We start from the raw sequence: 18,745 nt of genomic DNA on the forward strand, positions 1-18,745 counted from the left end.
AGCCCCAAAATGTAGAAGGGGCCGGTAGAATTAAGGGGGGGGGGATGATCCAACCATATTATAGTTCATCACCAAATTATAGTTCATTTGCAAGCCTAACGTGAACATTTTAGCGGGCCAGTAAAAATTTAGGAGTTGCCCCCCCCCCTAGACCTCCGTAGATACGGGCGTGTATGAAACAAGTTAAAAACACATAGGCACTCTAATTACAATGTATATCCCAATTCCTAGTATTTCTTGTAGTGCATATATTGTGTCTCCTATACACATAAATTGTTAATACTGCGATACTTATTCAATATTTACGTATACAGTACGAGGTTCATGTATAGTAGTTTTACATAATTAAATAGATATAACGTTAATACATTAATTACATTTATGCCTGCTTAATTGAACGCGTCTCGCTCGATTCACAGAAGAACTTTCAAATAAGGTCGATAGATGTCAGGTGTTTATATGTTAATAGTGACGGAAGGTGTTGCAAGAGGAAAACTTCAATTGCGTGCAAATTTATTATATTAAATTTGTGTAGAGACTACATTTAAATTATACCAGTATATCATAGTATTTTTAATTCTTCGTATTCATATTTATCTTGTAATTGTAGATTCATCAATAAACAATTTGATACAAATCGAATTGCGGTACAATAGTAGTTGCACTGATGCTGACGTCAGAGTGTTGCTATAGCTGAATGCTGCAGAAGTGGTGAATGTTGTGAAGTTAATAATGTGTGGACGGTTTTTCTAGTTGTGTTAGAAAAGTGTTAAATTCATCTGTGAAGGTAAGTATATGGCGAAAATTACAGTGTAAATACTGAGTGTAAAACCCAAATCGAATGAAAATTTGGTGGGTTTGGGCAGACAGTGGTAGTGATCAGACTGCAGTGACATTAGGTGGGAGGCCGGATAGATGGATGTTTTTTCCTTTTTCAGTCAATAAGTAAGAAACCGATTAGGTTTATATAATTTGGTATTTAGAGAATTGGGGGAAAACCAATAAGGAAGTACTTCAGTAGATTGATTTTTGCGGTCCATCAATATCTAAAAGGAAAATTTAATTTACCATGGTAGAATATTGCGCTGTCTCGGTTTGTTGAGAAGTACTGATTTTTTTTTCAGGTTTTGGAATTCATATTCGTGAAAATAATAGACGACAATAATGCTACATCATACAAACTATTATAATGGATATATTACGGTAGTTTCGTTTTCAATAAGTTGGGAAGTGAATTAATATTAACTAGTGCTGATTTGAACATATACGGAAAGATGAGTATGTGATACGGAGATAGGAAGGTGGTGGAACACTTGAATTATTGTTGATTACAGATGATGCATTATTGTGCATCCTTTTCGGCTTAAATCTCAGAAGATTGCCGCAAAAGTCGTATTCATACACGTTACACTTACGTATTTTACAATAATATTCCGGTATTAGTATCTTCAGAGATCTATACTGTTAACTTCAATTATGCATATCGTCTTCATGAAGTGGCGACAAGCTTCGCATGTTAACAAAAGTGCATTCAAAACAATAACATAGAAAAAGTAATTAATATAATTTACAAGGAAGTTGTATGCTTTGGACGCATACTTCACCGACATTTATATTGTACAAGGGCAAACTTAAAGGTTGATTTACGTGGTTGTAAGGTTGTCACCTTTCCTTCTATGCCAGGATGCAACTGATGAAATACGAGATTTAATCTACCCTAATTATGCTCTCTCGTTCTTTCTTTCTTTCTTTCTTTCTTTAGAGTGGTGGTCTGAAGGTTAAGTAGTTGTGAGCCAGAAGTATTCAATAATTGAAAAATTTACAGGAAAAATAAAGTAGTAAAATAGTTTTAAATTTGCATCTTTCTTTTGTTCACCGTGGGACGTTTAAATTCAACATTACTCTTTGGCCACATCTTTGTGTATGTGCATACCCACCGTCGCTGACACGTCAGCTCCCGACGTACACACACTTGCTACATTGCGCTAACTCGGTTAGATGATATTCGTGCTTTTTAGTAACAACCTAGAACAAGTTGGTTTGTGTTTTTTGCATGTAGTAAATACAGTACATGTTCGTACTCTGTATTTATACCCATAATTGCTAAGCCCTCCGAAAGTTAATCTGCATAGAGGGCAACCAGGGCATAATATAACGTAACTAACTGTGTAAAGGTACCAAAGAGTGAGAAATTACATTTAAAGCCATTTGTTAAGTGAAACATTTTGGCTCACATCTGCAAAATATATCCCGTAGCTTTTTAATAATAATTCTACAATAGAAGAGTGAGTAAATATCTAGTTGCACGTACATTAAAGAAACTAGGGCCTATAAGGCATTTCGTGATTTGGATGTGTAGGAGTTAATTTGTGTTTTGGAAGTCCCTTGTTCTTTTTTAAGCTATATTAAACATAATTCGATCTGGGATATGAATTAGATGAGTTCTTGCGGTGATTACGGTCTGTTCCTTCACTGACGGTGAAAATGGTAACAGTTTGGTCACTGAGGAACTCAGGATTTGCTGTAGATGTTACTAGTTACATAATGACCAGATACGAAATTGAACGTAAGCTCTTAAGAAAGTGACATCACTTCGATTCCTACAACCAATAGGATCTAACTAACTTTTTAATTAACTTAATTGTGGTTGGATTAGAGTTAGCGTCCCTTTCAGCACCGAGAATGAAAAAGACGTGGAAACCGAACCATGAGCTCCCACCGGGAATCGAGTGCAATGACTTGATGTATGTTTTTCTCTCGAGTTCGACATTAATTCTTGTTTACGATTTTAAGTGAATCTGTTATTGTTGACTCCTTGAACTGTGCGTGTCGAGTTTGAAACAATGTATATTTTGAATACTGTGATGTATAGGAACTTTCAAATGAAACAGTTCAATTGAAATATATATATCGTATCTGCATTTTATGAGAGTAGAGATTATGTTTATTATATCATGATTCCGGACCTTTCGCATCTTTGTGAGTGAGTTCAGTTCATGAGAATTCTGTCAGAATGATACGATACGAGAGTATATTTACCAGTTTGTAAGGAATTCATTATAAGGTAAATGCTCCAATAATCAAACATTTAAAGATTTTTTTTTTTTTTAATAAATTTTCGAACATTATTACATATAGGACTGCAATTTCATGATTATAATTGGAAGGAGTGAAGATTCAAGTGCACATATATAACATTATTAACTCCGAAATTGAATTATTAATCCACTCGTGAAGGATTTTTCATCATTACGTATTAATAAAATAATAATAATAACACAGTGGCATGTCGTTATTTTTTCGCAGTTTTATGCGCTGTATATGTAGCAATAACCTTATTGTTATTGCAGGGGAAAGTAATAAGACAAGCTTTACTGTTCTATGAAGTATAGTGTATTTCACAAATGTTTGCAGATTTTATTGTCGAAAATTAAATATTTTCCGACCAGGTGATACATCAGATCAGCACTTCTGTAGCTGACGCTAGGAGTTCTATTTGAGATTTTTGTAGGCGATGTTTGGAGATTGACACACATTCATAATTAAGTCAGAGTGCGAAACTTGATATATTACATCTAAGTTTGTATTTCGCACTGTTGATTTCAGCATAAGGTACTTGTCAGTCACGCCTGCACCTTTTCAGTTTTTTAAAATGTTAAACTCAGCAAACTAACTAATGTTTTTTTAAGATGGTTGTTCTTGCTTGGTAGTCATTTAAGCTTACGGCGACATGATTTATTTGAAGACGTATAGACAGTTCCCCGAGTTCGCTAAATTCATACTTACGTGTGTGTTTTTGCATTACAGTATTAGTAAACAGTATTTTTTCCTACGTGTTTGTGGCAAATATTAGGTTACAGTAGAAATTGGACTTATGCAAGGAGCGATGGAGCGATCTATTTACTTAAGATGAGTATTCTCTGTGCTTTCTGAGAAATGGGGAATATGTCAGAAATGAAAACTGTTTTACTGCGTAGTATTTTTTAGATACTAAATAATTAGGAATGGCAAATTAGTATTTCCTTTGGTGCGCGTAACTTTGAAAAAAGATGGGACGGGACCTTAGCTTTTTAGCATACATTCATTCAGTGTGTTGTTCTTTTCCTATCCTTCAATTGCCCTTTCTTGGAAAGTTAGCCTTATGTCAGTGGATTGTGCGTAACAAATATTAACAATGACTTCATACAATTTATGAAATAGTAGATTTTCACAAGACTCACTGTTGATTGGTGTAGTAGTTGTTTCTGTAGAAATTCAGTTTTTTATTCAGAATTCGTCCATCATAACTTACTTGCCATTCAGTGGCAGGTCATGTCTATAAATTTGTGACACTCTGCTAATATCGTTGATCCTCTTTAAGACGAAGCAGAAATGAATATAGCTAATAAAGATTAGGAACTTCAGGTTAACATGGTCTAGAAACATGTTTTATTATGTGTCTCAGATCTAGGATTAAAAAAAAAAGTCAAAATAGTCAGTGCAACGGATATGTTAATGTACTGTAACAGTGCTGAGAGAAGCTTCAGGGGAATATTCATCAGCCTCATAACATGTATGACAACTCACTTTCTTGTAATCTATTATTAGCTCCCGTCATAAGCGTACGGCAGCGTATAGTATTGTGTGTTCACTCCAGGTATTGTGTGTTCACTCAATAGGAGTGCAGTTTGACAAGTTTCTTTAGGTTCTCATGATGATTTTTTTTCAACAGCATCCCTTCCTTGCTCTGTCCCTGTTTTGACCAGATTTTACGGTGTTGCAACGTCTTAACACGCACTGTGTTTGTTCTTTCGTCCGAATTCTATGGCTAATATGTCAGGCAATGCAAGTAGAAGGAAGCTGGTCTTGGGAACAGGGAATCGAGCACTAATTTAAAGGACAGCATTTGGAACTATGGCAACTAAGACTCCACGTGGAGTTGACAAGCGAAATGAGGATTCTGGAGATATTGTCTGCAAGATCCCTCGGACGATGACTTACTTCTGGCACGAGCCACCACACGTAAAAGGTAGCATTCTTTATATACGAACTGCATTTCGGTTGAATAAACGAACTAGGGTAACTGTCCCAATAATTGACAGTGTACCAGTAATTGACACTGTCGTCTTCTTTTTTCGCCACAACAAGACTGCGGGACAGCAAATGCTGTCACCTGTTATTCCTTTGTAGTGTTGTCAATCCTACACTACTGTTAATATTTGTCACTAGGTGGTAGTACTCCAAAGGAAGCAGAGCATCGATGGACAGTGAGAAGTCAACTGTTTTTTCAGCCTTCTAGTAACGGTTACGCTTAAGGAAAGTTGTTTTTATTTCCGGCGCATATCAAATAGACCATAATAAAGACTGACGAGTTAAAGATCTTTTAATGTAACTGAAAGACTGATAGATCAGACTAAACCAAAAATTTTAGCTTCTTGAAAGTTAAACCAAGTTTTCAGGGGGGATGTCAATTATTGGTCACAGGTTAGCTGCAATCACCAGTAATTGACACCCCTGTCAGTTACTGGTGATTTGCCTAAGCTCAATGAATATCAGTAGAAATTTGCATACCGTGTATTTCAGTGAAGTTAAGTTTACTGATAGAGTTAAAAACATTATTTCTTATAAAATCCCAGTAGTTGACAGAGGGTGTCAATTACTAGGCTACTGCAGATAAATTGTACAATTTACACACCTGTATTGTGATTTGTCATCATTCGAAAGGTCCTGGGTTGACACCTTTGTGATTAACAGAGAACCGACCTTGCTTTAAAAAAAAAAAAATCTTGAAGTGGTAAATATCCCCTTGGTACGAAGTTAAGTGGACCTAGGCCTTTTCCCTTATTTTTCTTGGTCTTTTTGAGCGTTCAATATGACTTTAGGCAAGTGTCTTCCCTTAATCTACAGTACTCTTACTTGGCACGTTGCCACTGGTAGAGTAGCCTACAGTGGCCGATTAGTTAAAAAAAAAAGAAAAAAACATATACAGTGAAACTTCTGAATAACGGACACCAATGGGACATGAATTTTTGTCCGTTACAGAGAGGTTACAGAAATTTAATTTCTCATAACGGTAATTGTATGCAGTAATATACAGTAAATACGTTATGTATGAGCGTAAATACGTAAAATTCAATATGAAAATACTCTATTTAGTACGTATTTGAATCAGTGGGAGGTATGAAGGAGAAAATGATTTATGTTAAGTAATATTATTGCTCGTGGATATAATAATATACCCGTATACTGCAAAAGAATACTATGCCAAAGATGTTTGGATATTTTCCTACATGGCAGGGAAAGTATTTTTCATTTATTTCAAATTCTCAGATCCTTCTCAAAGTATGCGTTAGGAACCAACTAACCAGCGCTAAACTCTTTTGTTTAGCGAAAAAGGCTTGGCTTTTCCTACAATGTTTGTCTTGTTATCTATGAAATTCTCGTGAAAGATGCAGGGTCCTGAAGAAAAAGGACTAAATTCGTTAGGAAAGGGAAGATCATTCGCATTGAGTTCTTAGCCATATGACTGACTGACCCTGCATGACTGTTGTTGCTTATTGGAAAGGTTTTTTAGGATTTCCACCAGAAAACAGTTTATTACGTGCAGAAGAAAAGAATTTCAAGTTCAGCTTGAAGCTGTTCTGTTTGATGGTTCACAGGTCTAGATTCATGATAGATACACTTGTGGGGAAAAGACTTTTCTGTCTACTGTAATATATCGCAGAACCGAGAATAATTCATGTCCGTTATGAAGAGGTTACGGAAAAGTTTGAGGGAAAAAGGACTGTTCGCGTCCGTAAAAGGGAGGGTTTTGTTCCGTAAGGGAATATATATTTTTGCCGGGACAACAAAATCTGTCCGTTATTGAGAGGTGTCCGTTAAGGGAGGTTTCACTGTATTTACGGACACTGTGAATGCTTTACACTGATGATGCTAAGGAAAGAATCTGCTTTGTTTCTTTACAAGTGAAATCACATCTATGGAGCAAAGTAAAATCACATCTAATAGGTCTAATGTAAACTCAGAGTTCATCTTTAGCTAGTGATCATATGAATGCAACGCAGCTGCAAACTGGCCACAGCTACAAGCAAGAGGGCACAGTCTTCCCTAGATATTGGTGATAGCCCAGAGGAAAACGAGAAAACAGAAGTGGCACAAGTGTTAGAAATACCGTCCGTGCCAACAAATTCGTCCCTTCAGATTCCGTCAGGTGGTGAAAACACTATCTCTTCTTTAAATGAAATCTTTAAGTTTTACGTCCCACGATTATACCGGTTAGGCTATAGGAGACGGTGATGATGAGGAATGAGTGAAATGGTGGATCGAAGAAAGTGGGAGGAAATGGGAGAATTCCAAGAAAACCACGAACACGGTGTTTGTCCACCACAAAATCCACATGGTGCGGGCTGGGATTAAACCAGGGACTCCAAACACCGGAGGTGAACACTCTACCACTGAGCCACAACGCAAGAGAGTCTGGAAATGGACAGTGACATCCCAACCACATCACATCAACTATCAACGTGTAAAATTAAAAAAATAAAATAAATAAAAAGTGTTTATAATGATGAACAATTTTATATCGGTTGCATTACTGCTATTGATAAGGACAGGGTTCGTCATATTTCTTAGAGAGGTCACGGAAGACAAATTTGTGTGGCTAAAAGTCACTGATATTGATAAAAGTGGACATAAAATTCATATTTTACGGATCGATTTCTCTAATTGGATAGTGTCGTTATGCGCAAGATCAAAATCTCATACCGACAGATGAAACTATCATAAAGGTTTTCCGGCATCATTAGGTCATAAATTCTTGTGTTATGCGATGCTGTTACATTAGGACCGAGGACAGATATTTCACTGATAGTATTTGAAAATATTTTACTTTTCAATTATACAATTATTAGTACTTAATTTTCTTGTCATATATCAACTGGAAACAAGACTATACTATGAATATTTGTATTATTTTAGTATTAACATCCGTTGTATGCAAAAATAATATCTCAAAACTGTTATAAATCAGCTTGGTAAGGTGGTAGAAAATTATGTAGTTCATTTGAAGTAAGATATTAAGAGATGTGAATTACTGGGTCACGATGTGTCAATTACTGGTGATTCACTTAATTCACAGTGTCAATTTCTGGTACAATAAACAACTTTTCGTGTATATAATTTAAAAAAATAATAATTATCAGTCTATATTTTTTCCGGTGGTGTGTATGGATGAAGGAAGGATGCCTTTATATCTACACGAGAGTTAAGTAAGTTAGACTCATTTAAAGGGTAAAAAAACATTCAATTCGTCAAATACTGCTCTTATACTGTCAATTATTGGGACAGTTACCCTAGCCTATATGTGTATGTGAGATACTCTATTTTTTGGTAAGTGCTGGTCTAAGGAAAATTTGGTGTGCAAGTAGCCCATCGTTTAAGGAGTAAAGAGCACTATCTTTGGTGGCCGAGCTCGACCAAGGACTGACTCAGCAAGGCTCGGCTCGCCGTGAATGTTTAAATGGGTTTAAGGAGCAACATAAACTGTACTCCACAGCTTTGCATGCTGGGAGCTTCTGAGTTCATCAACGTGTATTACACTTGTATTAATAATAGAAAACGTCATAAGAATATGGATTATTCTACAACTTTATCCCAGTCAAGCTTCCATGGTACAGTTGTGTTGCTGTCTCAGCCGTTTACATTGAACGATGGTACATTCTTTCCCAAAAGCTTCGTAGACGAGATGTATAATGGAGTGTGTTTATGGCCCATATTGAATCGAAGTTTTTAATCCATACCAGCTATATCGATTCTTGCTCCCTCTTAATGTCGCTAATTGTTCTCTTCCCTTTCCTCTTCTACCATTCCTTTTATTACTTTTCTAATAAGAATTATTATTCTTTATACTGCTGTTGCTAATCCTTCTTTAATGGTTTTTCGTTCCACCCAAGTAATTTTCTTCATTCGTCTCCGTACATATATATGCACAACGGATCCAGCTCTCCCTGCTGGCGCATGTGCCCTTGGTTCACGTGGTTCCGGGTTCGATTCCCGGTGAGAGCAACAAATAATTTATTTCGGAATCTTTCACTTTCACTAATCATTCATCTCCTAGAGCATAACCGTGGGACGTTAAGCTGAAAAAAATGATTTCATTTACAACTCATTCAGTGAGTTGATATTGAGTTTAATGTCCCGTTCAGCAGCGAGGGTATGTGAGACGTGGACCTGCTGATTAACGTAGAATCCGAACAAGCGCCTTCCGGGAATCGAGCACGGGTCTCCCACGCCAGAGGCGCGTACGCTAATCGCTTAGCCACGAAGAAGCTCAATGCATCCAGTGAGTATTCAGTGCTCTCTTAATATGAACTTGAATTAACTTTGGTATACATCAGTCGTTTAACAATGGCCGCAAGTTTCAGTGAATACTTCCATCTTCATCAGTGACGTTTTCTGAAAGCAGCAACTGCAGTTCTAGTTCAGTTGTGAATACGTGTGACACACCAGTGGAATGAGTCTAATAATAAAAACATTACGTTGTTCCAAAGTATAATAACTTTTCTTATTACGTAAGTTTGTCGTATCGTGCATGTGCACCAGTCCTGAAAGTTTTGAGTAATAATGAAAAAAAAAAAAAAAAATCAAACCCGGGTTACCGGCTGACTGTACCAATGCATTGACTATTGTATTACGCAGTCCGCTTCCTGAACAGCCATCCATTCAATCCCTCTTAATGTCGGTGTTCAAACACTCAGACCACATGGCCTGTAGTATGGTGCACTTCGTGGTTCTATGAATGTTGAGATATTTAAATGCACAGCAGTTAACGAATCCCAGTGAGATATCTTTTTAGAGTGTACTTTTATTTCTTGAAGAAGAGTTTTCTTTGATACATTTATACCATAACGATTGATTCCATGTGATGTAATTAGGTGTTGGGGCTGATTCTTTAAGGAAATGTCGCTCTAATGAAGATGGAGCACGTATGGAAAATTTCGGCAAATATCTATCTTATACTGAAGGTAGTTTTTATAAGCATGCGTCAGTTCAGTTTATTTTTTTAAAGTTGCTCTTATATATATATATATATATATATATATATATATATATATATATATATATATATATATATATATATATATATATATAAGATAATGAGCAAAGGGGGGGGGATTAAGAAAATGGAGGACATGGGAGAGACCCAAGGAAACTCATACACACGGTGTTTGTTCACCACAAAGCCCACTTACCGCAAGCTGTGATTGATCCAGGGACCCGATGCATAATACGTGAGCGCTCTACTCTGTCTGATGTTTATATTTCTGTTTCGTACTGTATGATATTCACTGAGAAACATTTTATTGTATTTTTCAGTGATAGAAAATTATGCTTTTTTCCCCTAAAAGTTCTGTATGTATGAAAAATTCTATTCTTGTTTTTATTTCCCATTCACATTTCAATCTTCAGTAGATCTCTACTATCTGCATATCAAAAAATAATTTCTTGTTTTGTCCTTTCCCTGGTCAGCATTTAAGGAATTTAGTATTCACTTCTAAGTGTAACTTTTCCTAATTTACATATGTAGCATAGCTGCATGTCGGATTTGAAATGCTTCTAAATTAGGGTTTGCCAAGTGGCCGGTTTTTCACCGGCCTGGCCGGAAATATTGATGTTAATTTTGATTAAAGCCGGTGACCGGTACGAACTTCTTACCAGCTCTTTATGGCCATTTTTTTTTTTCCTTCCAAATTTGTATCTAGTTTGAAGTATAGATTTTAAAAGTGACATTCTGTAAGTCCAAAACTGTTACTTTTAACCATCTATGAATGATTAATATATTTTGTTCATCTGCTCAGATAATTTTAGAGATGACAGGGCCTGTATGAGGGAGAATTTGAAATTTAGTTGTAAGGAGTTTTATACATTTATTGAGAGTGAAAAAGGATTTTGAAAGCAATTTCTTGTAGCTGAATTATAAGTTTAACGAATAAATTTCATTTTCCAAATCCAAAATTGTCACGTAAAGATTAATATACTTTTGTTAATCTGTTTCGATAATTATAAAGAAGTGGCAGTTACTGGTAAATACAATAAAATGATCAATGCCGATTTCAGTTTCTCATTTATAGCACTATGTATTTATGAAACTTATTAATGGATGTGCAGAATTCTGCAGGATATGCAGAATACAGGTGCTAATGTACTTTTGTTCACGATAGCACATTTCCTTCCTATGGATGGGTCCGAATAGAGATACTTCACACTTAGACCTATATCCCAGGGAATTTTGAGAGGGTGCCGGTTTTCTTGTTTTCCGGAGTTGGCAACCCTACTCTGAATATCTACATTCATGCTTCTGCATGTCATTTCATGTCTTTAAGGAACTTCAGCTTATATGAGTTGTGAATAGCAGTTTTAAAGAGTAATGTGCAGTAAAATTTGTCTTCAACGGGATCATACTGTTTTTATTTTGTCTGTTCAGAAGTTTCTGCGTGATGAGGGTAAGTAACACGCTGCAAGTTTCTCAATTTTAGAAGATATTCGCGTGGTTTCAGTTGAATATTTGTTCTGCTAAGCAATTTTGGAATACAACTTACGTATACAGCAAAGTATATTGAAATTATTAACGAAAGTGTATTACTTACCAAACATCCCAGAGTATGTTCTTAAATTTATTGGTGGACGCGAATAAACTGAAAATATGTCAAAGCCTGGTCATCCTAATATTCTAAAACTCGCGAATACGCCCATACTCAGCGTTAGGGAAGGAGGGAATCCCACGAAAATATATGACCTTCAACCTGCGGGGCCTTGTTTCGGCGCTAGTGCCCAGTAAGGATATGACAATGTTTAACGTGAAGTTGGGATGTAGTATGTGACTGCCAGCCAGGAATTCCAATTTTTTTTTTTTTTTTTTTTTTTTTTTTTTTTTTTTTTACACACATTGCAAAACGTTATTTCAAGATACGTGTGTGAAATCAATGGTAATAGTGTGCAGAAACAGATGTAAGTTCGCTAGCATATCATAAAATGCCAATGCTGAGACTCAAATCAAGCACACGCCCTGCAGGTTAGCCTCCTAGCTGGTGGCAGGAAAGGAAAATTCTCATATTATTCATAAGTATGTAGCTTGCTTGTACACAGCCGTAACTGCATTTTGTAGCACAAATTAGACACGTTCAGACATTCACATAGTACGTCAGTGTACTTATTTCTGTTTCTTCACACTATTTCCATTGTTTCCTCGTTTTTGAACAAGATCGAAACGGTACGTAATTTTTGTGCTTATCTTGTAGAAGTATATAGTCTTAAATTATTATTTGTTCAGTAAACACAGTATAAATGGTATGGCTTTCGTTGGAATCAGCTGTATTTAAATAGATGTGTTTATTGTGGTTGTAGTGAAATACGTTATACACTGACACTACACTAGTGATAGTGTTTGCATACTCCTCTGCCGACTCTAGTACTTTTCTCGTGGCATGAACATTATTCTATTTATCGTTCTTTCTTCCTTTACTTTCCCTCTGTCTTTAACTTGTGTAGGTCTGATCGTCTTTTCTTTTTCTAACATCACTAGTTTTCCATTGAACTTCGCGTTTTTTCTTCTTTTTTTTTTTTCAGTATTCACTTTCTGAAGGCTTCCGTATTTTTCTTTAAATTTTCATAGTATTTTACTCCAACTCATTAGTTAAAATATTCTTCACGAAACAGTGGATTTTCTTTACTGTATTTTTCAGGAACGCTCAAAAGACACTTTCGTTCTTTTGGCATTGTTGAAATTGGTTTCTTTCCCGGTTCACATTTCGTGTCGTCATCATTACAGTAGCGACCGGTTGAATTTAGGTCTTGTTGTACTGTTGAAGACTGGAGGGAAGAAAGTCTGTCGTGTGTTCTTAGAAGCGGTTGAAATAACATTTTAAATAATAATAATAATAATAATAGCCAACACACGTCTTTTGTGTTTTACTTTGTTACTAACTTTTACAATTTACATCCGCGAAAGACATCATTTACAATTTTACCACTCATGTTCATCATCCAGTCATAATAAATAAATAATAAATACATATCCTTCTACCAAACAAAAATCATTATTATAGTAACTTCTGTTTCATAATAACATTCTTGAATACCTTGTAATGATTTTTGTTACCTTGTAATGTACGTAAACTGGAACCACCCAACAATTCGTTATTGTACTAAATTTCATTTTATAATAGCTAAGTTTCCTGAAGATCCCTTAATTGTCTACTTCCCGGAATGACACAATAATTTTCACTATAATAGTAAATTTCATTTTAAAATTATCTCCTTTTGCAGGTATTTTAAATAGACTACTCTTTATAGTGATTGCTACCAAATGTCCCCTTACCCAGTAGTTTATTTTATTTCATATAATTTCATTTATTCCTGTTTCTAAGAGTAGTTAAAAGTTAGACAGTAAAAGCACAAAACTGATAGACAATATCATCTTGTTCCATTTTTCCCCTCTACTGGGTTTCTGGGCTTCTTCGTGGATAATGGTTATCATTAGTATAGCGTGTGGGGAGGCTTGGAATCGATTCCCGATGGGAACTTACGTAGTTTTGATCTTGTATTAAGCTATCTTATAGTATTGCTGTTGAGAAGGGATGCTGAACATCATGATCGGTTGAGCCATCGTGTCTCATTTATTCAGATGAATTTTCAGCTCTTTTCCCTGGCAGATATCATTTTTACGTAGATATTTCTAGAATACTGGATGAAGGGTAATCCATGTTGTATTGACGTAAATGGAACACTAAAACAAATAATTTCCTGAACAAAGTTTTATTTTTTGTAGTAACCAAATTCAGGGGATCGATAATTGTTACGGTTACAATTCCAGGCGTTATCAGAGTAGCTTTAACGGTTGGAACAATACTGCTTGAAAAACAATGAGAAGCGAATGCACTGTTTTTCCCGCTTCTGCTGAAAGGGGAAAATTGTCGGCAGGGATTTTTCCCGGTTAAAAATGTTGAGAGTTCCCATACTGAGGATGTTTTTGGAAAAACTGTCTGAATCGTTGTACAGCCACGAATATAAATAAATAGGAGTTGGAGCCATAAGAAATGAAGACTTTTACCTTTACCTATGTCGCTCTTTAATGTGACTCAATTTAAACCTTGGGGGCCGCGGTGGCTCAGTGGTAGAGCGTTCACCTCTGGTGCTAGGGGTCTCGGGTTCAAACCCTGCTCCCGCCAAGTGAACTTTGTGGTGGACAAACACCGTGTGCGTGGGTTTTCTCGGGGTTCTCCCGTTTCCTCCCACTTTCTTCATTCCACCATTTCATTCATTACTCATCATCACCGTCTCCTTTAGCCTAACCGGCATAAGCGTGGGACGTAAAACTCAAAAATTTCATTTCATTTTTTCAATTTAAACCTTAATAGCTCAGCCCTTAATTAAGCCAGGAACATAATTTTGGTATCTATGTATGCCTGAAGGACGACGCTTTCCGCCGATATGTATTTTACGTATGTAGGGTGTACCACAGCGGACGGGGGAGAGTAATTACGTGTTTTTTTGTTTTTGTTTTTTGCATCATGATTTTGGGGGTGGCATTCCTTCCTCCTCGGAGGTACACTCATAAAATGCATATCGCCGGAAAGTTTCATCCTTCAGGACACATTGCTACCAAAATTATCTTCCTGGCTTAATTAGGTTTTGAGTTACTGAGGTTTTGAGTCACGTTAAGGAACGACCAGAATATGACTATTTCATACCATCAGGCGGCCCCGACATATGATCATATGAATATTTTTTTTTTTTTTTTTTTTTTTTTTGCTTTTCTACCCATAAGGAATCCAGCCCATTGTATTTCATTGTAGGATGATGAAATTGTGGTGAACCGTAGTCTGTTGATTGTTTCTAGATCCACTGTCGACTGCTGCTCGAAACTAGGCAAAATCGACTTTCTTGAAAGTTTTGTCTCTCTGTGCCATTTACGGTTCTGTTATCATAGGCTTCTTTTTGACAGCGCGTCGACATATTTTGCATCATGCAAGTACCGCTGGACGGCTTGTACTGATGTTGTCAACTTCGGCTGCGCTGTTATTGGTAAAGTTGGAGGATGGGTTCCTGCATTCCTTACAGCCGTGGTCCCACTCGGCCCAATCTTAAGTCTGCGCATGATATCGGTCGTATTAGAACCGCACTATTATCCTGCTAACAGTTTCTAAGGTGTATGTGACGTAACTCAGCACTGATGACACGCTGACCTATGTCACTCTCCCCGTGCTGAATTAATGTGACCTCGGGTGAATATTGTAAGTTCATCACAGCCTCGTCCACGCTCAGTGGTGCCTCTTGTATTACATGTTTACCACCACCTTCGTCGTACTCATCGTCTATTCGGTTCGTTCCATATTTCCACTGCTTGTGGATGTCGAATTATTTACAGTATATCAGCGTAGTATATGAATATATAAACAGTTTTTTCATTGGTGAGAAAGTTATTATTATTATTTCATTCTGGGGTTTGAGTTTATTTCGTACGATCGTTGGCCACCTATAAATAGTATTCATGTAAACACTTGTAGCTTATTTAAATTTTGCTGGTTTAGTTTTCTGCCATGGCAGGTCATCTTGAGTCGGCGTCAGAAGATAAATAATACCATTGTATTATACAAACCTCTAATCACTGACAAAATAATTCGGAAATGAGTTCATAACAAAAGAAACCAACATGGTTTTTACTCGGGTTCTGTAAGGTTGATCTGGTTTATTTTGTTCCTAGACAGGGTTTAAGCTGCTGTTTTCTCTTAAGGCAAATAATGAAAATAAATATTTTGTCAAAATTTTTATTTGGATTTTCATCAAACATAAATTGTTGTGCCTTATTTTTAACAAAGTGTGTTATCTAAATATGGATTACAATAAAGGTGAATATGTCTGAAAAAACAAGTTTCCATGTCTGATTAAATACAAATAAACAAAGCTTTTGGCCGCGTTGAATCATACCTAATTAGCGATAATGACTATATTAAAGCAAATAAACTATTTGCCTGAAGGTCTGATAGTGATGTATGTACATTAAAAGTGATGGAACGCAGTTAAGATATTTGCCAAAAGTTTTTTTTTTTAATTATTTTTATCTCGTTCTGTTATTTCTATGCCATCTTCCACATATTAGTGAGCAAGTTAGGAAGCAGAATCAAATCACTCAAATGCAGCCTACGTCTTCGTTCTTCGTCTTCAAATAATTGATTGCTGATACTTGAGTTTGTAGTTGGCATCTTATGAATGAATGTAAGCTTAAATAGTGGCTCGCACAAATGAGATAATTTTATTATCATTGAATGATTATTCTTAATTGATGATAATAGATCCTGCAAAGTGCAGACACTCGCTGGGGAAACATTCTTAAATTGGGACTGCTGTACAATTAAATCGAGCCGAGAAGCATCCAAAGACTTTTGCAGTACTTGGGAAATCCCCGACGTTTTTGAAAATAACCCTGAAGCTTACTGTAGTCTTGGATCAGTACTAAAGAAGAACGAAACAAGTATGAACCTTGAAGGAGAGCTATCATTTGCATTAGAATTGAAGGTGATTTTGTAAAAGAAACAAAAATTAAGAAAGCATTTTATTCTTAAATGTACCAACTAGAAATTCCAATTTATTGTATTTTTATATTGACACAAATTTGGTAGTGATGAGAGAGCATAATATTTCAGTTATGAAATTGAAATTTTTAACAATTTTTCAGGATTAGTGCTAGTAATAGCCAGAATGTAGTATACATATAATTGAAGGTCAAAAGAGAATTATATAAATTACAGTGTATTGAAATGGAGTGCTATTGAAGTGTTTTTCGTTCCGTCGTTGAGAATGCGTCCTCGAGACGACTAGCATTCCTGAGACGACTGGCATTCGTCCAGCATTCATAAGGAAGTCGTCTTGGCACGCAGGATATGGCGGTCCACGTGCGAACTAATGTTTTGAACAACCTTTTCTTCCAAGAGGGACAGAACAGTGTGTACGAAGATAATTCCTTTGGTTTTCCCCCTATCAAACTATTTGCAATAGGCTGCAGTTAGCTCACTATCATGTGGCTTGGTTTGTTAAGATCCTTTGAGACAAGTACAGTTGGAGAATGTTTAATGTTTACCTTTTATCAGATCGTACATTGTTATTAGAGGCATTGCAGGACACGTGCAACTATGGGACCACACAGAGATTTACAGCGCTAGAAGGTGAAAAATTCAGGAGCGTGAACTTTGAAGAACAAACAACTTTCAGTGAGAAAGTGTTTAATGCCAAAAATAGTGCCTGTCGAGAGATTTTTGCACATCTTTCATTGTCACTTCTCTTATCCGAAACAAAGAGCTCGGCTTGCGAAGGGCACATGTCATCGATACAATGAGCAGTAGTTAGAAAGTGTGTGTGCCAACGGAGGGGGAGATGAGGCCAGTCCATCTTAATAATGCTTGTGCTTCATATATATATATAATTAGTCGTCTTTGTCATTTGTCAGTCAGCTGCTGGATGAAGATCTCTCCTACTCTTCTCTTGTCAGTCTCTGTTGTGGAGACAGTTTTTTTTTTTTTTTTTTCGCGTTACTTCACAGTGCTTCTTACTTTCGCTCACACCACCTTTGTAAAAACGTTTTCTGTTTCGTTTCTTGCCTCTTTGTATCAGTCAAGAATTGTTTTTATCCATCGATCATTATTACTTCTTTCAATTGTCCAACCCACTACCACTTCAGTGCCTTTATTTTCATGATAGTATCTGCTACTTCTCCCATTTTCTGCTCCATATGATTCTATTTGTAGTGTTGATTCTTGTACGTCTCTTCATGCTTCGTCTTGTAGTCTGCAGACTACAGGGTGTTTGAAAACAACCCGACAACATTTGGGAAGTGATTCCTAACACCAAGATGAGACAAAAAGTATAGATCAACCTGGGTGCGCAAATGCCTCCTTTCGAAGTTATAGGCTTCCAAAAATTTGAAAAAATGAACTGTAAAGGCCCATAGCTCCAAAACTATGGTACCTATCCTAGTCGGGTCAAGACTTCACTTTGGAACTAATATGTGCGCTATTCAAAAATACTTGTTTCAGAATCCTGCGATACTCGTGCAACAAGTTTTATAGAGGTAGTTTGGCTACGGGTATTTAATTTGAAGTACTCACCAACTATCTCTATAAAAAAAATTGCGGAAGTGCCGCAGGATTCTGAAACATGGATATTTAGATAGGGCACATACTAGTTCTTAAGAGAAGTTTTGACCCGACTATGGTACGTCCCATAGTTTTGGAGCTATGGGCCTTTAAAGTTCAGTTTTCCATGTTTTCGGCAGCTTATAACTCCGACAGGAAGCATTTGTGAATCCAGGTTTGTCTATACTTTTTGTATTATCTTGGTGTCAGGAATCACCCCCCAAACGTTGTCGGTGTTGTTTTGAAGTCTATATATATATATATATATATATATATATGGTAAGGTGGAGCAATTATGCAAGATAACGTAAACCTTAACTTTGTATTATTTGCATGAATTAAGAAAAAAATATTAAACCCTGTAAGAAAAATTTTAAATTTATTTTTTCAACTCTCAATTGCCAGAATTGCTCCATCTTTGGGGACATCATGACAAAGTCTCATAACTTCTGTTATATTTACATTGCACTGACTTTTGGGCAATCATGTCGTAGGTCTGTTTCAGCTCTTTGAAATGATGCTTTTTAAATGTTTTATATCTCTGTTATAAGGAAGTTATGAATAAAAACGCCTAGGAGTTT

The 18,745-nt window shown here is 36.3% G+C and overlaps 1 protein-coding gene across 3 annotated transcripts in view; it reads left to right on the forward strand.

The window, feature by feature from the left end:
* The first annotated feature begins 449 nt into the window (after positions 1 to 449).
* bsk (mitogen-activated protein kinase dJNK) overlaps positions 450 to 18,745 on the forward strand; it is a 441,364-nt gene continuing 423,068 nt past the window's right edge. For all 3 annotated transcript variants that reach the window (XM_081759702.1, XM_081759701.1, XM_081759704.1), the window contains exon 1: positions 450 to 787. The gene's annotated coding sequence lies outside the window, so the exon portion shown is untranslated. The remainder of the gene's footprint in view (positions 788 to 18,745) is intronic.

The sequence above is a fragment of the Thermobia domestica genome, chromosome 5 (assembly GCF_964235325.1).
Source record: "Thermobia domestica chromosome 5, izTheDome1.hap1.1, whole genome shotgun sequence".
NCBI lineage: Eukaryota > Metazoa > Arthropoda > Insecta > Zygentoma > Lepismatidae > Thermobia > Thermobia domestica.